The 26,647-nt window shown below is 37.1% G+C and overlaps 1 long non-coding RNA gene across 1 annotated transcript; it reads right to left on the bottom strand.

The window, feature by feature from the left end:
* Nucleotides 1–2,440: 2,440 nt before the first annotated feature.
* LOC126823990 (uncharacterized) lies at nt 2,441–8,390 on the bottom strand. Its single transcript, XR_007681429.1, has 7 exons — nt 8,362–8,390; nt 7,796–7,996; nt 6,930–6,962; nt 5,923–5,973; nt 5,438–5,509; nt 2,975–3,360; nt 2,441–2,539 (listed from the first exon to the last, which is right to left on the bottom strand). It is a non-coding gene; the product is annotated as an uncharacterized LOC126823990 (long non-coding RNA).
* Nucleotides 8,391–26,647: the final 18,257 nt, after the last annotated feature.

Below are 26,647 nucleotides of genomic sequence, written 5' to 3' on the forward strand. Positions count from 1 at the left end.
TGGCTCAATGACAGTATATTGATGTATTCAATCTCATTATTTCATTTCGTGATTGATTCCACTATATCTGTTCAATAGAGCTGTCACAACTGTCAACAACCATCCTTATAAAGAATGATGAATTAACTAACATGTTTATGTAATTTCCACAACACGTGCGTTTATATCCTCGTTAATGCATTTATTCACCTGATTGATGACGTTTTTTTTTATCGGCATTAAATTATGTTGGTGTGTGGCTTGTAGAAGTTAGCAAAGTTTTCACAAAAAGCCCAACGGGAGAAGTGGTATCGGGTGTTCTATATATAGGTAGGTAACGAAGCCTCCCACCCACAACAGCTAAGTCGTCCAAGAATTTCATAAAGATTGGCGAATTGTGATTAACAAGTTGAATACAAATTAAAATATGTATAATGGAAACAGTATTGAACGATTTATAAGATATTAGAACTCGACAATTAACAAGTAACAAATAAAGTTTATTCATCGCAGTAAAATCGAAACAGGGAAGGTAAATACCAAGTACATCAGATGTTGACTTTTGGTGTTAAAGTGCTGACAAGATTCTGCAAAGCGAGGCCAACGGAACTTGTTGAAGTTCTCATGTATAAGACTGATTGGATGAACAATGAATTATTATATATTTTAAGGTCGGTAGAGCATTGATTGTCGTCACACCTGTCGGTCAGTCTGTTCATCTTGTCAACATTATTATTCGCTAAAGTACTATCATTGTGACGGAAACCTTGCAAACATTCTACAGATCTGAGTTTTAATCTGAATAGAATTGTTTGACTAGTCGTAAGAAAGAACCCTATCGAAATTCACAATTACAGTCCATGTCAGCGTAACCTTATAAATGCTGAACAAGCCAGAATTTTCTATACATTTTTCAAACTTGCTGGGAGTTTTTCGGCTAGTCCCAGCAAGGAAGTATCTCATTGTTCCTGACCCGAGATCTTAACAGCCACAACAGCTGGTGGTTAATATCTTTGTTGTATTCTGTTATGTTCTTTTTTAAATTGTTGTGAAATATCGTCCACGACTAATGTACTGATTCAATTTGTCATTCAGGAGTGTTTTGCAACGTATTGGTTTTGCTCAGGTGGACTTTTCCTTAGTCACTTAAAGTGCCTAGGTCAAACTCTGCTCCAGGGCCGGATTAAGCTTACATGGGTCCCTTGGATGAAAATATCACACAAATGCCTTTTGAATGTCATTATTGTAGATAAATGGATTTATTTGGCACACACATATACAAATTAATAAATCACATATTTATTTATGATATACATTTTTTAGAACGTGCGGGGCTGACAAGGAACGTATCTATAGTTCTTCGGATGGGATGAAACTACGACCACCCTCATCCTCCCCAGTTACATATTGGTTTATATTTAAAAGAAAAATCATAATCAAAGAATACATCTTGGCACAATAGATTACAACCAATTATGTTGACCGGACAAAATCTCTAAAATAGTTTCCTATTGAGCCCCCCCCCCCTTCCCCTAAAAAAAGGTGTGTTTATTTTGTAAACATGGCCTCAAAATGAACACATGTTGCAGGACGGAGGGCGTGGCAAGGAAATGGCTAGTTGTTCGGATGGGACGAAAACCCGACGTCCCGTGTAGATATTGGCGTGCACGTAAAAGAACCCTTGACAGATGGAATTTGAAATAATAGTAAGCCGTAACACAATGTATATGGCATAAAACCGTCACTATTAGCCCAGACGGTGCAGAACAGTAGGAAGTTAAACCCCCATTTCTACACGTGATCTTTGATCGAGTGGTCTGCACGTTTCCACTTTAACATTATTTCTAAATATCATTGATGCATATGCCTTACATTGTTGCTACCTTAATTATAATTATATCTGTACTTATATCCATACACCTGCGCATATACTATCAAAACATAAAGGGTTACTAACTTTACCCCTACATAGCCAGAGACGGCACCGGGGATTGGATGAATACCGGTCACGGGGTCGGCATATATTTGCCTGCTCCTAAATGCCCATCAACGAAATAATAGAGTAGTTGATGACATATGGTCACTTAATTTAGTATTCAAACAATGATATCTCTAAATAGCTTTTGATTAAGTAATAATAAGAGCTCGGGTATTATTTAACACACAGGCTTGCAAACCGATTTCACCTGTCTCTTAATAATAGAAATAAATGTATGAGACTACTCTCAATTTAGCATTTAATTTCTACAAGTGTCATTCTATCAGCCGCAGGACAGACATGTTGTGGCATATTTAGGTTATTGTTGTGACAAATTACTTATACGTACATGTTAAATCTCACCATACGCATTGTGCAAATCATTCAGGTTTATCTACACCTTTCTTGGCATATCATGACAGATAGATTTAAATATTTACGTCAAAGAGATAAACGCCAATTTAGAGGTAACATATATTTTAATGGGAGGCGGCATGTGACATTATAAATATACAAATGGCAAGGCATTAAATAATTTAACTATGATATACAAGTGGTGATGGGGCGTGCAGGCGTAAAGAGCTGAAAAATAAACAAAAATAAAGATATTAATATTTGTACATACATGTACATGTATTAGTTATGTAAATGAAATACATTTGTGGAAAATGTAACGCGGGTAACACATGTAGATTCGTTGTTATGCCCACTCGACACATACTAAGTCATTCCAAGACTGACCTGGTACAATTTTATTTCAATAATTCGCTTGTGCGTAGTGTGTGGGGGTGGGTGGGGGGCATTCCCTGTCATGTACAAGCTTTGGAATCGAAAGCCACACCACTTGGCACAATGACAGAACTTATGATCTAAACCGCGCGTTAGAGCACTCGTACACCCACTCGCCCGTATTTCCCCAGAAAGTACACATTATACTTCTCAGCGCATTGAATGTAAATATATTACATTTCGTATCATAATTGATTTGTAATAATTAAATTATTGAACATGACTTACCTACATGATAAAACCAGGAGATCAAAACGCGAACCGTCGCATAAACGGGTTTAAAAAGTGCGGTGGCAGCATGTGTGGGAAACGACCAAACGGTAACTGTCTGAAGTGTAAACCGGGAAGTCCACGGAATCCTAGAATCCGTCCTGGATTAATTCCAAACCGATTGTAAAATTGTGGATGACTCCTTTGTTGTGAGTTAGACCCTGAAACGAAACCTATGGAGACGGATCCCCTTCCAGATCTTGTACCAGAGCCATTTTCCATATTTTGGTTGATAGCCGAATTCGTACTTTGAATTTGATTTCCTTGTATAACTGTTGTGATTGCTGGAGTTGCAGCCCCAACATCAGTCGCGAATATTGAATTTAATCTGTGGTTAACATCCCCTAAAATAGAAATAAAATGTTTTGAGTATCTTTAATAATATTACTAAGAAGAGTCAGTGGTCATCAAAGATGCATTATGTGTATTGAAAATTTCAGTCAAATTACTGTATATTCTGAGCGAAGTTATGAATAGCGTTAACCGATTAAATGGCGCGAATGATCTAATATCCAAGCCATTTGATTGTCAAGAGAGTTGAGTATGTGCTTGTCGTGTGAATAAATGTCTAAATAATAATTCAAACAACATTTGAAGCCAGAAAAAATATCTACATAGCTCTAACATAATGCATCTTAAAGACCATTAAGAAAATTCAACATCAGCGGAGGAACGTTTATAAACAAATGATAAATGTTCAGTCTTTACTTAGGTCATTATGAGACAAACATATGGTTATTTGCCAACATAATGGCGTTTTCGAGTCCAGTTGCCAAGCACTATTTTACGTGGTTGACCCCAGTTTGTCGTCATATCCGAAACAACTGATATTTTCCTTGACAATCCTGCAGACGACAGACTTTGAGATCGACAGTCGCGATATATCATTGTAACAATCTATTAGGCACTTTTTATATAATAATAAAATGAGGGGAAAGGTGGTTGTGCCAGCGTCCACGTTATACCAAACATAAAAATATCATTCATCAATGACACAATTCTGATCATTCGACAATGAGCTATAGTCCAATACGGCTCATAAAATTGACAAAAGTGACAAAAATAATTCATCTACAACTATTTATATGTTACTTTCCGGGCACAGTTCTCAAAACGTTAATCAAAATCAAATAACGTGTAACTTCCAATACAGTATGGACCATAATAATGATTAATTTGACATGGTTGGAAATCTTTACGACCGGTGAAGTTGACAAATTTAACAATATGATATTAGCCACATTTATTCACAAAAATGAAATAACATGCTAATACACGATGGTTGTATAAAGTTGTCGATCTGTGATGATCTTCATCCGATTTCCTGCGTGATTACCGAGAACAAAATGAAATGCAACGGGCTTTAACGTCCTACTTTTCCTCACCGACTGGGGTAATGAAAACCGCCATACGCCATACAGTGTGCTACCACCAACTCTTATGTCGAATTCCAACTGTCAATGGTTCTTTATGTGCACGCGAATGTGTACACAGGACCTCGGTTTTTGTACCACCCGAACGACTAGACACCAGACCGGAAAATCCCGTGAAACTCACACAGAGCCAAAGAAAATTCGGATAGGTTTCCTACAAAGAAACATATAGCAAGTTTGAAAAAAGATCTCAATAAAGTCGACTTCTTCGATTACAAAGGCTATTGATAGGTGACTCTGAATTTGGAGGTCCTACTAATCACCGACAGGAACAGATAATAAACGGAAAGACGCTTGTTTTGTCAATATCACCCAAAGTATTGCAAATAGTGACCAACAAGGAATTATATGTTATAGATATGCATACTCTACACATTATATCCAAAAATTATATGATTAAATAAAAAAATGTTTATCCAATGAAAATTATACTGCTTTCTTGTAGGTATTATTACACAGCCTTGTTAAAATTTCAATTATCCATAATTTTGTCAAATAACAGTCCCTGAGATACGACTCTTTCGAACAAATTAGGCATAAAAGCCAATATTCAAATGAGAGAGAGAGAGAGAGGGGGGGGGGGATAACGTCCACTCGACAGAAATTAGTTCATATCGGGACTAATACATGGTTCAAATTTATTTCAATAATTCGCTTGCGCGTAGGGGTCTTTAGCAGTGGGAGGAAGCGGGAGGACCCGGAGAAAACCCACTAGGCTGGATAAGCGACCCTACTCCTTGTCATGTACATTCGTGGAATCGAAACAACGCCAGTTGACTGAATGACAGTCCTTATGATACAACGTGCACGCGCTAACCACCCCCCCCCCCATATTCAAATGACCAAAGGTCTGTACAGATTTGGTCAAAATTGCTGATACACCAAATTTCCGCTAAATCGAAGTGGGCACGTTTTACCCCATTGGGTGATTTGACACGGAATGACATGCCAATGTTAAATTTGAAAGTCTACATTAATATTTACTTACTAATTCTGGTTATTTCTCTGTATGTAAGTTCAACGCTTTTGCCATTCTCACTGATCATAATATAGCTATCATCTATTTAAAAATAATTCGTAATATTTACAAACATTTATAACATATTTAGGATTATTCTGCTACATGGGGAAATTCGTAGCGTAAGTAGGCACAATAGATCATTTTGTTTTCAAACAGATCAAGAGTAACTATCCTCTGGGGCATAAGGCGTTCATTAGTGGTTATCGGATTTATCAACCAAAATTAGGAAACAAATCGACAGTGTAAACAAATTAATAGTGGGTAATTGGTTGTAATCTGGAAAGGGGCCTTGAAAAGATCTCCGGAATGGAAGTTGTAAATTTGAATATATTCTCAAATAGAGTTTGATATGTTTTTCAGTAGCTGTTTTAAATTGTACGAATTTTTTATTTTTTTCATGCAATTTTCTCATCGTTGTCCGTAAAAGTAATTAGTGTAAAAAATTAACTTACCATAAGGATTTTGTGGTGTAGCATTGTCATCTTGTTCTAATATAACATTACCTAGAAATAATTACCTTAAAATTAACTTTCATCTTACAATTCCGTACAAAACTTGTGCTGCATATCTACAATTAGATACGCTTGAGAACAGACACGAAGCTAATTGACCGACATTTTAATTCCTACATCGACCATTTTTAGTCGAAAACAAGTATATTGAGAGAATATTGAGAGGTATTTATATCGCTTCCATTGAATGGAATTGGAAATGTTCATTTTGTCTTTGTGTGTATGAACGATGCAAAAGGATTAGAACTGCATAAGAGAATATAATGCCATTCAGGGTAGAAGTTAATTCTCAAAGTATATATTTCTCTGTGTGCAGAATGTTACAATTATTCTACATGAAAATACATGTACATAATATACAACTAATGGTTTATAGTTCCGAGAAACAATGACGCTCAGAATGTTGAGCATTTTACGCTCTTTAATGGCTTTGTTTTATTTTACTTTTTAATAATTAAAATGAAATGGGGTTTAACGCCCTAAATTTTTGCACCGACTGGGCTACTGAAGACGGGCATACGCCATGCAGTGTTATATAAGGGAAATCTTGCACGGGCGGCGACGCTAGGCCTACTTTGATTTCAAGTTCCAACTGTGAAGTATTCTTTTGCGTGCACCAGATCGAATAAAACTTATCTCATATCAGTTTTTATATCAAATATATCAACATTAGTTTAAAGACTTGTATTGATATGGAACAATCCCTTACATGATATTTCTGTAATATACCCATTCCTATATATAATCAAGTGAAACAGGGGTATTGTACTAAACTGTCCTAATGGGTAAGATAAATAAATTTAACCAGCCAGTATTCTATTAATGGGGATGTTAAAATATTTTAGAACATTATTAGCTTTAAAACCAATATATTGCTTGAAATCAGAGTGGCTTAAAGTCTTTGAGTATACAATGTACAATAATATTCTTAAAGAAATCTAACATACCATGTGCCATGAAGGACAAAGCTCTAACCATAGCTGAAAGAAAGGCGACATTATGTTTTATAATATAAAAGAGATGCGGTTTAAAGTCAAACTTTTCCGCGGCGATTGGGCTAATGAAGACGAGCATACACCATGCAGTGTCCATGAACCGCGGTGGTACTTTCCTGCCGTAATCCCAAATCATCCACTGTAAACTGCGTCTCTCTTGCAGCAATGGACATAAATCTTTACGTGATATTTCTGACAATACATCCTGTTAATGTGGTCATCAGTTTGAAGTTACTGAACACTTTCTATTGAATTGCTCCTTGTATTCCGGGGCCAGAAATAACATAAATAATCTACCGTCCACCAATCGAAACATTTATATTTTACTGCACGGAAATGACGACACAGAAAGCACAATTAATATTTTTTAAACTGTCCACTCGTTTTTCGAACTCATCAGAAGGTACCATGGACAACTAGAACACACTCATTGTAGTTATATTTTTACTTGTACATTGTTTGTTTATTGATAAAATATAAATACGTGTATCTTAATCGGAAAGGGCGGGGCGGGGGGGGGGGGGGGGTAATATAGGTTATGCCTGTTCCCCAATCCTGATTCAGATACAAATCTTAATAAAAATATTCTTTTTTTTTTTTTGAAAAAATCCCCGAGTTAACCGCTAAATATTTGCACCCACCCGTCGCCACAGATCTGATCAAAAGAACAGTGAAAAAATAAAAAAAATACACAAACAATCTTAGAAGTACATCGAGGCCTACATGCCATCAAATATACCAAATTAGTCCATTGATTGTTTTTTATTTTGGTTTTGGTTTGTTTTTTTTTGGGGTGGGGGGGGTTGCTTTAAACTTACCTTTTGAATATGAACTTGGATAACTTTGTTTACCAATCAGCCCCCCAGGTTTGTCAATTTTGAAAGAAGATTTAGCTCGTATGTTGTTCTGTTTTCCCCATGAATTATCAACAACATTCATTGATCTGGCACCGATGTCTAACTGTGCCTGGACAGAAGCCACCAAAACTAAGCAACGCAGAACGAAATGGTCCATGATAACTGAAATAAAATAAGCTCGTAAATATACATGTTGTTTTTCACTGATTTTTTCAATTGCCAATTTAAACGCAGAACACTTTCCAAAACGTATTTACCGCCATTTAGGCCCTTCTCGTCCCCCCGCGTCAATCCCCCGCCCACCCTTCCACTTCCACTTATGTCCGATAAAAAAATGAAACCATATTTATTTGAAATGAAACACTGATAGACATCTTCATCACCACGTCTTTTCTATCCCCCCCCCCCAAAAAAACCCCCAAAAAACATCCCGATTTTACCCCAAATCTGTAAAGTAAAAATAACGTTGCAATTTCCAAAAGAATACCCCATGTAATATATTTGAATATAATTCAAGTAATTCTTACCTTATTATTTGAAACTCCTATCACTGAGGCAACCAATTTGGATAATGTTTCGACAACTTCACGTTGGTAGTTTTATTGTATGTGTTGCTTGTTAAAAAGAACAACACCCACTCGATAATTGATTGGGTAATTATGATCGTTAAGTGCCTGTAATTATTGTTTTGCCCAAAGCGTCATACAGCAATGGTAAAAATAAAGGCATTTCTACGGAATTTCTTGTCTTTATCATCACGTTGTTTTCTAATCTACGAAATAGACATTCCTATCAATCAACGATTTTATTACATTTTAATGCGGTATGTATGTCTTCTCTAAATAGCATAATATATTAATGATTGATTTCTGACTTGCCTATCTTTATATTTTTATGCTAAGAATGTTGCTATATATCCGAAACTGGATTTTTTTAAGGATGGGTATATCTCATTATTGAAGCCTGTTACTACACACGTCCACATCAATCAGAAAGCGTTTAAATTGTAAGATTGTGCACAATGTAAAACAAAAACGTGGTAATGCTTCTGGGATGACGGTTACACCCACCACCCGCCACACACACACCCACACACACACCCGCACACACACACACGTACGGGGTTTTATTGGGTAAAATTATCTTAATATCTATTTCCTATAGCATTTGTCCGTAAACCGCCTCTGGCATTTCAGGATTAGTAAACTGTACGGACCTTTGTAGCATGTTGGGTTGCCCTGAAGAAGAATGACCTGAAAAGATACAAAAGTATTATATGGGACAATTCTCCCTAATCCCCGAGTATTTAGTGAACAATTTTATCATGATATATATTGATTTCTCCAGAACCCCTTTCTTCCATTGGAATCTTTAACCGAACGGTTTAGAATAACTTGGTGAAAGTTTGTTTTCATAGTTCAAAAACTTCTAGTAAAGTAAAAATTGCCAGTACTGTAGTTTAACTTATCTTCCTCTTCATAACATTTTAACATTTAGATATGACCATAGCTATTCAGTTTAAAAAGGAATTGCCTGGCGTGTTTCTGGCTTCAAATGTTACGAAAATTATTATTTAGAACGCGACAGACCTACTAGCGACGCTGTCAGCCATCTGATATTTAAGTTATTGGGTGGATTAGACAGTGTCCATCATAATCTGCACACTAATAAGGTGGAGATCAGTATAAAGTAATTCGGCTGAAATATTTGATATATTTATTATTCACTACATATTTTTGAATTATTATAGCACTAGTAGGATGCCCGGCCTTCATATATCATGGCCTAAAACATTTATGGGGTCATGCTGGTTATTTTGAAACCTCATTTGTTGGGGTGGATTGCGGTGACGAAGCGTGATGGGTGAACATACGTACATACATACACACAGACACTACCTGGTGCTTTAACGTCTGCTTCTACAGAAGTGATATCGCAGACATCCTTGATTTTGTTTATATAGATGAACAGAGGCCCGCCCTTGGTCTACATCTTTCACAGAGTATCTTTAATTAAGCTTAAACATACAGAGGCGTTTCCATATTCGTTTTCGTGCTATAGAACAACAATACGCACATTATGTTCATGGGATATAGAAATAAGAAAATTAACTAAAACCCTAATATAGATAATCATTAAATTTTATTACATTACAAGCTGATCATTAAAATTAAATACATATCCCCCTATTCTGGAAGCAGTTTTATATAAGCATTAAGTTGATTGTTACTGTATCCAATTAATTATTCATATTATTCCCTTCATGGTTGTATGTAAGAATTCTGAATAAATACTTTTTAAAATCAAATAAGGAAATATATTTACTTCTTAGGGACACTCTGGTTATGCTGCGGTTTCCTAAATTAATAATGTAGATTAAATATTATAAACACAAAAACATCCAAAATTAGAGTTGAACATTTATAGTGAACTTTGAGCTATTAAAGGTTGTGTATGTGTATCATATCTGAAAATATAATGATATTAAAGGGGCTTGAACGAGCGCGGACTAAAACGTTCTAAGCCTATCTGTACAAGACCTGTATAAAGACACCGGTTTCCATATATTTTTCTACATAGTCCCCCATCGAAGTGTACACACTTTTGCCAAGGATGATGCAAGGCCTGGATGTCACCCTAAATAAGTGGCAGACAATGAGTTCGAAACCACAATCATGGATCGCTGACATGGCAATCACCCATTTGTGAACAGGAGCATTGTCTTGATTGAACAGGACGCCCGTAGTGAACATTCGCAGTAGGTCAGCATATTAATATCTTCCATTGATAGTCTAGCCATTTGTAAGATAGTCAATCAGCAGAATACCCCTGGAATCCCAACAGACTGAAGCCATCACCTTTCCAGCAGAAGGGACCGACTTGGCTTTTTTGGGGGGACTGGCGACTCGGGTTGTTTCAATTAATTCTTTTACGACATTTGTTACCACTGTTCATCAGGTGCATTATCCATATGGACAGTCCATTTGCTGATTAGCCTATTTTACCGAGGTTTGGATGCAGCTATGGCGCCTGAAAGGGTAAGCCTACTCTTCCGGACATATATTTTGTACATGGTGAACAATCCATTTGCTGATTACATTATTTTACCGATACCGTTTTGGGGACTTTGAATTTTGTCGAATGGTTTGGATTGTTCGTACTTGGTTTTATTTTATTAGACTGATTTTTGGATTCTGCTTGAAAGTGATAAATCCAGGGCTCATCTATGGTAACATATCGGGCCAAAACATTATCAGGATTTCTTTCAAAACGGCTCAGATTGTCACCGGAGGTCAGGAAACTGACCTGTTTTACATCCACAATCAAGAGCTTTGGCACCCACCCATTTTGAAGAAACTTTTGTCATTGCTAACTCGTTGGCGATAATGTGTTCAACCCTCTAATGAGAGATCTCCACAACACAGGCAATATTTCGAGAGGTCAATAGTCGATCAGTCATCACCGCAAATGAAGCATCGTTACTTTAATATTCCACGTTAGCCAAAAATGACCTGGTTGTGTTGACTTGGCGTGCGTTAAATCTGTTAAAAATTCGAACAAAATTCGCGCTTTCGAAATTTAATACAACATGGAAGGAATTTATACATAGTCACTGAACATTAAGTCTATAATAAAATAGTGAGGTTTTACAGACGAAACAAAATATACTTAATTAATTTCACAATTGAGAAAAATATTATTTTTAAAACAATAGTTATATAAACTTGTGTTAATGGCACAAGACAGATCCTAAATGGAATGAAATGTGGTTTAACGTCCTACATTTCTGCACCGACTGGCCTAGTAAGTAAGTAAGTAAGTAGTAACTATTTTATGGCTGAAAGTTACATAACTTATAGCAAATACGTATGAATTGTAAAGGTTTTAATGATACAAATAGCACAAACGAAGTTAGAAAAGTATTTACAATGCTAGGGAAGAATATTGAATAAACTGACGTTTAATAAATGATAAATGTATATATTTTGCTAATGAGTTTAAAATAACTGGTGATGTAGAAGACATTAATATCTACAAATGTTTGGAGTGAAGGGTGATTTCTATAATAAAAATGGTATTCATCTTCAACGTTATTTGAATTACATAAATTACAAATTCTATCATCTCTGGTAATTTTGTCGTATCTTCCCGTTTCGTTTAGCAAGTTATGTGATACACATCTAAATTTGGATAGAGATACACAGTAATTATGATTTAAGATATTTGATAAAATTAATATTCTTTTTGTGATAAGGCCATGGCGAAAAGGTTATAATAATTAAGTTTTGAATATTTCGACCGATCTTCATTTCATTCCTGTAAATACTGATCGTTTATTCTAAGCTTAAGTTCGTCATATTACTCATATACAGGTAAAACAACGTATTGATCACCGAAAACTAAGGCGAATCTAAGAGATTCCAATAAACATTTTATATTATACCCTCAATTAAAGCCTTTTTTATTCGTCATGGACACATCGTGAAGAATAGTATTGTACACCTGATAAAATAAGACAAGTTTGAAATAATGTGTATCCAATATTTAATTATATAAGTTGAAGGCGTGTAATTCGAAGCCTTACTCTGCCAAGATCACCATAGACTGTTGGTGTTGGGGCGGATCTTTTTACACATAGGGATCTTTTGCAAAATTTTAGATGCAATCGTTCGATGTCTGGCGATTTATCGAAGCCCCATACAAGACATGCGTAAGATAAAATAGAACCAACTAGGTATCGAATAAAAAACATTGTTGTTTAACATTGAGGTGTACATTTTCAAAATCGGCTGACGCCATGCAGTGTACAGTGTATGTGTGTGTGTGTGTGTGTGGGGGGGGGGGGGCTTTGAATCAGCCGCTACGATCTACTATTATTTCGAATTTCAGCTGTCAATGCTTCTTTTACGTGCATGCCAATGTATACAAATAATTGTGCGAATATAGGAACATACAACCTAGATTTGTGTTAGCCTACATATAATCATCAATTGATGATGTTATTTTGTATCAAAACTAAATCATGACTTTAATCATTCCATAGCATTTAATACATATGAAGTTTACAATTAATATCCACATAAATTGTATTAATTCTCTGACCCGTCCTTAACCTACAATATACCCTCATCCCCTGTACCATAAATTATGTTTGTATCAGACATATAGTACCAATCATTTTAAATATCTGTGCAAAATTTCCTGACACCTACTTCAATGAATACAATAGACACTGGTCATGATGACCTTTATTATCTAACCTTTGGGTGGAAGTTTCTTACATAAAACGGTATGCCCGTCGACAAAGTGATTAACTACTTATGTTGTCCATATCCGATGTCACAAGTTACATAATAATAATTATTGTCTTGTCTTTGAATGCATAACAATGAAGCCTTATATAAAGCCAGAACTCAGCAACTATCAACATATTTCTAGTAAGCTTAGCAAAGTGTGAATCAAACACAGAACTTGTTATCTAAATTCATTGAAGTAATTCGAAATGATAGGATCAACAAAGCTCGTATCAGCAGTGGTTTTGGCCATCTTCTTTTGTGGAATTGCAAATGCTCAAGGTATAATATTTTTCTTATCAAATGATAAATGTAATGGGGTTTAACGTCCTACAATTCTGCACCGTACCATACAGTGTCCTATGAGGAAATCGACACTACGGCCTACTCATATTCCGAATTCCGACTGTCAAGGGTTTTGTTACGTACACGCCAACGTGTAAACGGGATATCGGGTTTTCGTACCACTCAAACGACTAGGCACTTTCCTTGCCGGGATCTCGGTCCTACACCACTGACAATGGGGAACCATGCTACAAATTCACGGGGAAATTTTCGGCCAACACTGTGATCGAACACGGGATCTCCTGGTTAGTGAGTCAACGCCATACTTACTGAATAATAATGGCTCCATTTAAGATATATTGACCGAAGATATATCAATAACTATTTATGCATTATAATTTCAGACCCTTTAAGAGCATTATATTTCAAACATATATACTATTTAATAGCTCATAATTAACTGTCAATGTTCAACTCGAATTTTGGGATGTTTTTGCATTTATAATAATTAATCTACATTATTATTTTAGGAAACCACAGAGTGCCGCTAAGAAGTAAATATAATTTTCTTATTTATATAGCTCATGAGTGAAACAATATGTGCATATTGTCGTTCTGCAGAACGAAACTCTGTGAGAATGTGGAAACGCCTCTCTATGTTGCCTCATGTTTTATACACATGCTTAGTTAAATATACTTTATGAAAGATGTAGAGCAAGGACTGGCCGTTCTTGCTATAATAACTCAAAAATATATAGTGAAAAATGACTAAATTGAACTTTTCAATCACATTACTTTATTCTAATTGAGATTATGAGTGTTTAGAATAGCCGTTTGTCAAATTTCATTGTCATCATAATGAAGTCTCGTCTATGGCAGTCTATTAGTGTGTACAAAAAATATGATGGGGCATTATCTAACCGACTGAATATCTAAGATATCAGAAAGTTGACAGCTTGCTAATGGGTCTGTCACGTGGATAAATGTCTAAATAATAATTTGCAGAAACATTTGAAGCCAGAAACACGCCAGGCAACAGGCAAGTTCAGCGCTCGCATTATTCCTCTTTAGGCAGAATTGCTATGGCCATATCTTAATGTTATGAAGAGGACGTTTCTGAACAACGAAAGTAAACTTTCGCCAAGTTGATCTAAATCGCTCGGTCAAAGACTCCAACGGAGAAAACGGGTTTTGGAGAAATCAATATATAATGATAAAATTGTTCACTAAATACCCGGGAATTTTAAAAGCATTATCTTTTCACGTTATTCTTTTTCAGGACAACCCAGCATGCTACAGAGTTCCGTACAATTTATTAATCCTGAAATGCCAGAGGGGGTTTACGCACAAGTTCTGTCGGCCAACACTGGCTTTGGTGGCGTTACTCCTGTCAGAAGATTCAACAGTGCCCCCGGTACAGTTATTCTTGCAAACGGCGAACTTCCCAATGCTCCTGATCAACAATTTATTACAAGCAATGGAAGGATATTTACAATGGAAGCCCCTGACGTCCCAACGTTTGGCTCAGCATTTGGTTCTTTTGTCTCGCCATTCAGCGAAATTGGTGCCTTGCCATTAAACGGAATTGGTGCCTTGCCATTAAACGGATTAAACGGAATTGGTGCCTTGCCATTAAACGGAATTGGTGCCTTGCCATTAAACAGAATTGTTGCCTCGCCATTAAATGGTTTAAACAGAAACGTCGTGACGACTAGAAATGGTCCTGTCATAATTGATTCCGCGGATTTGGGTCATAATCTCCGTCGCTATTAAATTATTTTTCCAGGAAAAAGCCACATAAATAATAAAATAAATTATGATATTTGCCAAGGTTTAAAATGTTCAGCTATTGTGAATGTATGTAAATACCATAAGCAATTATACTCTCGGTGAATAGAATACTTAATGCATCATTGCCTTTTATAAATATAATGTTGTAGTATATCTCTTATTTTCTTTAAGTACAGTGTATTGTTTTTTAAATAGATATTTATATTTTGTTAGAACCATAATATTTTCTATTTTTGTAGTCAATAAAAGAATTAATAAAATATTTTAATAAGCTTAAAATTATTTTTTTGTCTATTTAAGGATAAGTGGCAATATATTGTCGTTCACAACAAAAGTCATACTAAGGAGGTTTTCTAAAATATAATGAAACAAACAGCACATCGTAAATTGTTTGCTATGTGAGCGTCAAAAAAATAAGTCATGTAGTATTGGGTGCTCTAGTACTAAAGGACTTTGCCCAGTGCAGGACACTCTTCACTGCTATTTGGGGTGTCCACATAGCAAACAGTTGGAGTGCTATAATTGGTCGATTGTAACGCTAATATTGTGGTATTTATTTTATACATAAGTATACTATTCATGTAGTAACACATGCAATGCAAAATGTACAATTGTTACTGGCAAAAGTTTTTTGCACGGTGATTGGGTTTAACGTCCACTCGACACAAACTAGTTCATTTCAGGCCTAACCTATTGTTAAATCTTTTTTTCAATAATTCGCTTCCGTGTAGATGTCTTTAGCAGTGGAAGAAAACCGCACGACCCGGAAAACCCCACGAGATTGAACAGGCGACTCTACTCCTTTTCACGTGCGATTGGGGAATCGAAACCATAACACTTGATTCAATGACAGACCTTATGATCTAAAGCGCACGCTTTAGACCACTCAAACTCCCCCCACTCCGAACAAAATTATGAAGAAATAATGATTGTCTTTCCCTCTCAGTATGTATTTTAAATTCCTTTACTTCAAACCGCAAATCACCTACCAAATACATTACCTTTACTGGCATTAACGGGTTTATCTTGATTGACTGTACTTGGTCTATAATTCATTCATGGTTATGAAAGCTTAAATTAATGATCGATCCTCTAATACAAGTTTTCACATGGAGTAAGTTGTCATTCAAGAATATAAATTCGTCCAAGTAGTCATTCTGCAATATAAATTCGTCCAAATGCGTCACTAAATGACCAAATTCTTTAGGCATGAACTTTGATGTGACATTTTTGTTTCGCAAAACACGAAATGAAATTGGACTTAACGTCCTACTATTCTGCTCCGACTGGTCTAATGAAGACGGACATACGCCATGCAGTCTTCTATGTATGAGGGAAATTTTGCGCGGACAGCGGCGCTACGGCCTACTCTTATATCGCATTCCATCTGTCAAGGGACCTTTTACGTGCACGCCAATGTGTGCATATGACCTCGGTTTTTCGTACCATCCAAACAGCTAGACAGATGTTCTTGTCATCCCACCGTTCTGAACCACTAACAAGGGGAAACCTCGCCGGAAAATCCAGATGAACTTTCTCTGCCAACACCGGGATCGTAGAACACTTTGATGTCTAAAGCCTAGCTCACAACCCGGCGTACGTGCTACTACGGGCAGTCTACGTGGATAATTTTAGTAAAACCGCGTAGGACTTAAGCGTCATTGCGTGTGTTCGTAGACTGGCCGGAGAGACTTTTGGTACTGTACATAAAATAATTCCATTCTGTTTCTTGCGGCTATCTGCGAGCTACGAAACCCTACGTACCAAGACACGTACGGTGGATTGTGAACTATGCTTTAATAAATATACATGTATATGAACAGAACATGCGGAACCAGTTCGTACTCAATTTTCCTGTTCTTTTCAGTAGCCATTAATACATAGAATATGCAGTGCACGAATATGACACAGCCAATGCTAATTTATGTTTGAAGCAGTAAATACACATAATATGAACAACACCAAAATAGTCAGCCCTTCCATCGATTTACCGTCTGAAGTCTCAGTGATTAGACTTAGCCTGGAAGCCATCATCCAGATTCGGGAAGCCTACACGTTGCTATGGTACTACGTACCAACATAAGGTACAATTTTATGGATGCACAATTACTGAGTTTAATACTAAGCGACGTTTCGATGAATGCACAATTACTGAGTTTAATACTAAGCGACGTTTCGACATTGTACCCTGTGTTAATATGTTCAATTTCTAAATGTCAATCAAAGAAGATACTACGTACCATTATAATAAGAATGTCATGTTCATGTAAGTTATTTTTAATTGCTAATACGCATTAATTTCATTGTATAGATTCACATGGGGTACTTAACTGCTCAGTGGCCGAATGGTTACCGCGTGCGCGTTGTATCTCTAGGTCTGTCATTGAGACAACTGGCGTGGTTTCGATTCCCCGGTTGTATATGACAAGGAGTAGGATCGCCTGTCCAACCTCATGGGTTTTCTCCGGGTCCTCATGTTTTCCCCCGCTGCTAAAAACCCCTACGCGCAAGCGAATCATTGAAATAAAATTGAACCATATGTTAGTCCCGAAATGACCTGGTCTCTCTCACGATTGGGTACTGCAACTCAAAACGCATGATCGTGCCTTTAATCAGAACTGACTTTTTTTGTATCACCCAAGGAGGAAACGGCCGAACGAATCATCAAACTTCTCCAATCATCTGTAATAAAAACATTTAGAGATATGAGAAAACTAAAACTGGCTATTCCTTGTGTGCTCTTGTGACTGCTAATAATAGTGTAATGATCTCCTGGCCAAGCAGACAGTAGAACTCCAAATAGACGGTTCGTTATAACAGCTAAAGTTATGTAATTAATTACACAGGTACATGAGGACAGGGACGCCCTTCTTACCTATGTGATTTTATCAAAATTTTTGATTTGGTTTTTTTTTCTTCATATTTTTCAAAATTTGTAATCTTCTTTATTTTTCTTCCTATTTGGTTCTAAATCATATAATATTTAGTATCAAACATGTTCGTATCAAAAAAAAAATATACCTTCTGATGTATCTAATAAAAGAGAAATGTAAGACATTTTTCTGTTGAGGTACCCCTGTCGCTATTTAATTCAAAATCGTGAATAAAATATTGTCTTGCCTTACAAATCTACCACTCGGTTCCTTTCAATATACTGTTCAAAAAAAGTAGGGGATATTGAAATGCAAGTACCTATGCAGGTTGTGATATGATAAATAGTCATGGATACTTGACATGCTTTGAGAGTATGTCCACAGATGAAAAACTTATCGCCCCCACAGAACCACTGAGCTGCATATGCGACACGCAATAGCACCATACACGTGGGAGGGGTTCATTGTCAAATTTGACATTTCTAGGAAGGGTTGATGAAAACTGCCGTGTGCTGGTTTATCCTATCCATGTTTCCTTTCCTATCGGTTCTTGCATAAGATTTACTGTTTAGCGTATCTTTGATTTAGTGTGTTACGTTTAATTTGCAATAAGACGTCTTCAACACGATGAACGTCTACGTGCTATTGGCATGCCTCAAATGAATTCTACACAGCGAGCAGTAGCCAACATGCTTAATGTGTCACTGTGGAACCGGTAACAACAAACACACAATGTTGATGATAGATCTCGTTCAGGTGGTCTTAGAGTCACTACACAAACCCAGGATCGATACATTCGTACACATGTACTGCGAAATCGAGGACAAACGGCCAATCAGCTTTCTGTAATGGAGCCCATTTGCATCCACGACGGCCGCGTGTTGTGCTTCCATTAACTCGCCAGCATATGGCAAACAGACGTCAATGGTGTAGGCAGCGTAGAAATTAGAGTAATCGTCGATGGGCGCGTGCAATAATGTTCTCAGATGAGTCCAGATTTACCCTGGATTTCATCGATAGGCGTGCTTGCGTTTGGAGGCGTGTGCATGAGCGTCATGCTAACGGTAACGTCAGACAGCATGACAGATTCGGGCGTGATTCTGTTATGGTGTGAGGAGGAATCACCATGACTGGCAGAACGGACTTGCATATTGTTCAAGGAAGGGTCACTGATGTGTACTACCGTGACCACATCCTGGGACCGATAGTTCTGGCCTTTGCTCAACGTGCAGGTCGACGTTTCATCATTCATGACGATAATGCCCGTGCCCACCGCGCTCGTGTCGTGAATGACTATCTTCAGCGTACCATATTGTCCATATGCCTTTACCAGCCATGAGTCCTGACCTTTCCCCTATAGAGCATGTCTGGGTCATGATCGGGAGACGTGTTTGTCGACGTCAGCCGACAACACTGCAAGAATTGGCCGTGGCACTGCAAGAGGAGTGGGTCAGATTGTCCCAAATCGTGATTGGACGGTTGTTTAGGAGCATGCCACGACGAATTGCTGAATGTCTGGGGATTGGTGGAGCAATTACTCATTATTAAGACAAAAATCAAAAACGCCCATTTTCACTTTTGGCAGTGTACATGTATCTCTTTGCGAGTGAAATGAGGCCGTCGGATAAGCCGCCCATTTATGTTCATGTGTAGGTAATTGGCCTGTTATTAACATACACTGGTCACCTCTAATAAAAACAGCAGTGCATTTCCGCATTGTTTCTGAATATCCCTTACTTTCTTTGAAGAGTATAAATATTCCTTTCTATAAAAACATATTTCAAATTTTAAAAAAATTCTAAGTCAGTTTATTTGCCATAAATCACTCGACATTTTCAATATGTTCAGTAAAAATGACGGAAGTGGTAATAAGGGAGACAGCTCTATCAACTGGCCCGAATGGATCGGCATTATGAAAAAGTGTGCCGAATAAAAAATGATCAAGTTGTGGCCATTTGACACTAAATTAAACGCATTTGTTTGACATTCATCCATTTTCCCCACAGATAGTTTTTGTCACAATGTTCTGCAATATCACTGTCCGCATGCACCTGTGATTTTCCCGTATTTTTTTATTCGGCCTACCTTTTCGTAACGCCGGTTTATTCGGGACAATTGACAGAGTTGTCTCCCTTATTACCACTTCCGTCATTTTTACTGAACATGTTCAAAATGTCGATGAATTGTAAAAAATAAACTCAGTGATTTATGGCAAATAAACTGACTAAGTATTTTTAAAAAAAATTTGAAATATGTGTTTTTATCGAAAGGAATATATATATCGAAGAGAACCGAGTGGCTGATTTGTAAGGCAAAACAATTTTATTCACGATTTGGAATTAAATAGCGATAGAGGTACCTCACGGAGATAAAAATGGCAACAGAAAAGTATCTTACCTTCTCTTTTATTATATAGACAAAAGGTATGATTTTAATACGAACATGTTTGATAGGAAATATTATATTATTTAGCACCAAATAGGAAGAAAAATAAAGCAGATTAAAAAATATTAAGAAGAAACCTCAGAAAATCATCAAAATATTTTGAAAAAATCACATAAGTGCACCATATAAGGGCGTGTCTGTCCTCGTGTACCTGTGATTAATTATATTAACTCGAAAATTGAACCAGTTTGTAAAAACAGGGTGACCGACTTCATTGTTTATTTGTGATTTTCCTGTTAAGTATGAACTAAAACAGGCTGGACAACACCGATAAACTAATTTTTTAAAGGAATTAAATGCCTGAAGGTGGACATAAGTTAAGAGTTTTACATGACATGTGTCAAAATGTTGAGTATATTTTACTGGGTCTTTTCTGTTGGCTTCAGAGCGTGGATTTTAGCACAAAGAAGAAGGATCGGTGAGGTAGGTTCAAAGAAAATCGGTAACAGAAATGATGATTAGTTTATACTACTTGTGATAGCATTTGTAAATGTGATATTTACCCGTGACAAAGTCAAATCGTGTGAAACCAACTGATTTATACCCTTCTGCATCTCTCTTATGGGTGGTAAAAAGGAAATTTGAGGATCACTGCTGTTCTGGCCGTTTCTCGCCATTTTTGTCGATCAAGATGGGACGAGGTGAAAAAACAATCGTCTATTCTGAAACAACTCTGATCTTGACAATCTCGTAGATATTTCTCTCAATATTAAGGAAATTTGATACGAATGTATACATGTAGTACGAAGTAATAGGCTATTAGGTGAGGGGGGGCGGCTGGGGTGCGCGCTGTATCATAAGGTCTGTCATTAAGTCAACTGGTGTGGTTTCGATTCCCCGGTTGTACGTGAATATGAGTGGGGTTGCCTGTCCAACTTCGTGGGTTTTTTCCGGATCTTCTGGTTTCCTCCCACTGCTAAAGATCCCTACGCGCAATTTCAGAACTTTGCATAAACATGACAACTTTAAAACTTTCTAAATATCAAAAACGCTTGTTCGATGTGGAATGTAAGTATACTCACAAAAACATGAAATTAGAGAAAGGCAAAGAAAGGAAAGGAAATGGGGTTTAACGTCCCACTGTTCTGCACCAGCATGGCTGATAGAGACGATGTACTACAAGGAAAACTTTGCCCGGACAGCAGCACTACGGTCTGTTTGCGCGATTCACAAATTTATTGATTTGTTTAGCTATTTGTTTTTAAAAACGCATCTGTGTTTCAAACTTAGCGGAACATACAAAATAAGGGGATCTTATTCTAGAAAGTAAGAGTCCTTTGAATAAAACAACTTATTGCGAGTAATTTCCATATGTTACTATTAAGTGAAGTGTGTTTTACAACTTCAAATCCAAATTTATTTGTTTTGCCTAAATTGTGGACACTATTTGTGTTTTTTGTATCAATAGTCAAGAACAGAGGCTACTGTTGTACGCCATTTTGGTTATTGTGGACTGGTTTATATATTTTTGAAAGTTCCAGTTCCACGTCACTAATATATCTGAAGGCATGGCTTCTTTTTTATACGTCCAAATTTCAGTGTTGGCGTATTATGTCGTCACCTTGTCAATTCTCTATAGTTTTGAACGGATATATTTTTTTTCAAATTTGGTGTCAGCCATTGTGGTCACAGGACAACGAACCCTATTGGTATTTCCCGTTCCAGAGTTATGAACCCTATCAAAATTCAGCGTTCTGCAACATTATAATGTTCCAGAGTTACACCCACTTCTCCAAAAACCTTGTAAACATGATAGATGCTACAGTCTTTAATGGGTTTTTTTCAAACCTGAGGTGAAGTATTTGGGTCATGTGAGAATAAACGCTTCAAATATTCAGGATTCATTGTTCTTCCATTCCATAATTACCCCGCACCCACTCATCTACGTAATAGAGGCCACATTTTTTTTAACGGACCTCCTCAAGCAGGTGAATACGCAGGCGCCGTGCAGGCAGCAATGGGATTCCCACATTTTAGTTTCTGTTTAATGAGGCCTCGACGAAGACTCTGGGGACTACACCATACCACTAATGCATGCGGCACTCTGATGATTACTCTTTGCTCCAATGTATGCCCCCCACCCCCTCGACAAAATCCTGGATCCGGGCCTGATACGATAGAGTTAAAATTTCTCTAACCATAATCTAATCAAATTTGGTCAATATCCAAGTTTTCCTTTCAAAAAAATTGCTGTCGAGGCATAGCTGCTGCGTAGTTTCACGCTTTGTGTGCCTGTCTTTAATAGTTGTTTCCTATACTTCCTGATAGCAAAATTATGTAAAGGGGCATTTGCGTCCGTATTATCTGATCCCAACCTCAAACCTACAGAAATGGCGTTGTCATTAACATAATGGCCTTTTCCAAAGGTCCCATCAAGGTATTTGATCAACAAACTAACCCAAATTATCTTTGAAATCTAAATGCTTTATCATAGTATATAAACTATGGCTTACATTATTGTGATATGAAATAGATAAAACTGCTTTATTTGTGATTACTATTATTATTCTGGGATGGTTATTTAATCGATTTAATGGGGTTTTTTATTATTAATTTTCAGGAGTCTACAGTTATCTATCAAGATCAGCAGCCATGTCTATCAAAATCTCATACGTATTGTCCGCCATACTGTTTATAGGAGTAGTGACATCTATGCCTTTTATGAGTAAGTTAATTTTAAAGCACAATTAGTCCTTTCACGCAACAATAAATTGTCATTACTCAGCTTTTAATCATGCCAATTGTTGAATATGCATATAAAATTAGAAATTCCAACAGTTTGAGCTCCGTTCCTGGCACTATTGTTGAATAATGTCAACTGTTTAACTCTCTATAGCGTCTCTTACAGTAAACAGGCGTTTTTTGGAAGTCAATTAATTTAATATATTGTGTTAGAGAAATAAGGAAGTTTGTGATAATTCCAACTGTCAAGAGTTCTTTTACGTACACGGCAATATGTACACGGGATTTCGGTTTTCGTCCTATCCGAACGACTATGCGTTGTCAATTGCCAGGCCCTCCGTCCTGCATCACTGACAAGGTAGAACCTTCTGGGCCATCGCAGAGATCGAACATGGCTAACCAACGTCCTACACCCTGTGCTACCTTAGTTTAGAACTTCATCAAGTAACCATACTACGTACATCAAAATAGTTTAAACGCCATTTTCATTTTATAATACGTTTGCAAGTAACTCTGTTTAAAATCTAAACCTCAATTTATTAATTGTACAGTATTTACAAGCAACCAGTTCACAGACAGTTGGTTTGTGATATTTTGCTTACATCGATTACAAAAGATGATGTATAATACGGATGTATGCCTTTTCCCATTTAATTTAAAATGTGAATACCGTACTATTAAAATTTGCAGATTCTCCAATGCCTGTGAGTGGTATAATGCCAATGAGGATGCCAACGAAAATGTACATGGCTTTTCTAAATGCTATGATGGCAAATTCAAGACAGATGATGCCTATGATACGTCCGGCAGCACCGAATGTGAATTTTCCACCATCGATGGGAGCTGGATTACCTTCAGAATTAATGGGAGCGGGAATGATGCCACCCAGTTTTATGGGCGGTAACACTGCTTTAATGGGAGCAATGATGGGAGCAGATATCGCTCCATATGGACCAGATCGAACTGTAGGGGGAGTTACTATCGATGGGTCGGACGTTAGTTTTGGTCCCTAGGAATATTTTATTTACTTTATTTGAACTAATGGAAAAGCACAAGATATCATAATGAACTTTCATAAACTGGCCGAATTCATGACTACTGATGGTGAATGTGTATAATTAGAAAAAAAATATTATACCAGGTGGTTTTCTGTCATTACAGTATTTTTGTTCTATAAAACCCACATACATTCCCTTGTTTATCAGAATTTTTTTTTTTTTAAAAAAGGGCAAATTTAACGGTTTATTGTTTAATTGACATTACGTCACGGATTTGTTTTAATACTCCAAAAATACATTTTTGTTTCTTTACTGGTTCGCCATGTGTTACAGCCCACGGGCATATGCCGTACATCTTGTAATTATCTATGTCGTTAAGATGTAATTTATGTATAAAATTAAAGAGTTTATTTGTGTCATAAATAATATGTTTTATAATTGTCCATGGTGATCATTAGTCTCCATAAAGCTCTCCACTAGACAACCTGACATCAATCTCTATTATTTTTATACGTTTATAAGTTAACTGCCTGGTTAGTATTAAAAGTATAAAGTATTAATTGTGTTTTTCTCGTTTTAAACCCTTTAATAGTAAGTCCAGAACAACAAAGGGCTAAGTGTGTGAGACGCTGACTCGTTAGTCTGGGGGTTGCGGGTTAGCTTCCGGGGTTGGCGGAGAAGGTTCACCGAGATTTTCCGACGTGGTTACTCCTTGTCGGTTGTGCAGAACGGGACAACGTATAGACGATATATGAGGAGGCAAAATTCCTCTCTTACCACCCAGCTGTCTAGGCGTTCAGATGGGACAAAAAACCAGGGTACCGTGTACAAATTGGCGTACACCTAAAAGATCCCTTGGCAGTTGTAATTCCCTATAAGAGTAGGTCATTAGCCCAGTACAGCGTTAAACCCAATTTCATTTTCAAGGATAGCGAGCCAACGTCTTACTCACCAAGCCATCGCTGCCCCCGTGGACGTTAGATGTGCTTCATTTACACACGATATTATTTCTGACTTTACGATTTTGTTAATAGTGGTTCGTTTGTCAAAACTCATAAAGCTGATTCCTTTCCTAGTCGCTAGCCGGATATTTCTCTATGAGCTGACAAAGCTTTAATACTTTGTCGAGCTAAAATTTCTCAAGACTTTCTGATAAGCCGAGGCGTTGCATGGCCGAATGGTTAGCCCGTACGCGCTGTACCATAAGATCTGCCATTGAGTCAACTGGCGTGGTTTCGATTCCCCGATTGTACGTGACAATTCAGGAGTAGGGTCGCCTGTCCACCTTCGTGGGTTTACTCCAGGCCCTCTACGCACAAGGCCGCTACGCACAAGCGAATTATTGAAATAAAATTGAACCATATGTTAGTCCCGAAATGACCTGGTCTCTCTCTCTCTCTCTCTCCTCTCTCTCTCTTGATAATTCAAGGGTTTTTTTTAAAATTTGGAGAAAGAATAGAATTGTTGGCACTCTTTCAAGGGACACAACTCCAATATAATACACCCTCTTTACGAGGAACGAAAATCTGCCTGATGGGATGTCTCTCATGGCATTAATTTAAATACGATTACTCAAATGAACGATATAAATGGTTTAATTCCTTGTACAGTGAGAATTGAAGAAATTTTGTTTGAGCTTAGTGTTGATACAACTATTTCCAGGTATTGTTGACGAATTTTTAAGATTTCTACTTAAATATCTCGTACTAGAACCATGTGTCACACAAACCATTAAGCCCACTTTCCGTGTACATGTACTAGTTTTCGCTAGTGGGAAAACGCAGAAGTTCCCGCGCGCGATTTTGGGGGTTTTCCATGTGTATTTAAAATCGCTGAAATATTTGGGGCATCCTACGTAAATGACGCCAATGATTTATGTTTTCTCCTAGAAGGCCGACATTTTCAAAAGTGGTTAATTAACTAATTTAAAGTTGAACAAAAACATCCAGTTGAGCACGTATGCAGAAAGCAGACGGGAGAAAATAAGCTGCGAAAGTCACTCATCGAGCAACTATTTCTTCCGTTCACGAAAACACACGTAGATGGTTTCATTACATTTACTTAACGGAGGATTTTTTATCCGTGAGATATGCCAGAATGCCCCAAAATGGCACCCAGCCCACCCGGACACCCCCTCAGATATCCATTTTCCACTCCAGACCCACCACTTTGTATCCCTTACAAAATGCCCAGCAAAATCGGGACCTCGTGTATCGGTGATTTCAAGCTATATTTACTCATGAAATCTTAAGCGGACTAGTAAATATATACTTGAGATAAACTGACATCTTGCATTCATGACCCATGGTGATACTGGGAGGAAGGTTAAGCTGAAAAGGGTAAAAATAGTTTTTCAAAATGTTGACGCTACAATTTTTTACTGATGAAAAAAATATGACAGTTTCCAGTTTTGTTTTCGACAAAATAGATGTTATTCTTTAAAAA

This window comes from Patella vulgata, chromosome 6 (genome assembly GCF_932274485.2).
Source record: "Patella vulgata chromosome 6, xgPatVulg1.2, whole genome shotgun sequence".
In the NCBI taxonomy this organism is placed as follows: Eukaryota; Metazoa; Mollusca; class Gastropoda; family Patellidae; genus Patella; species Patella vulgata.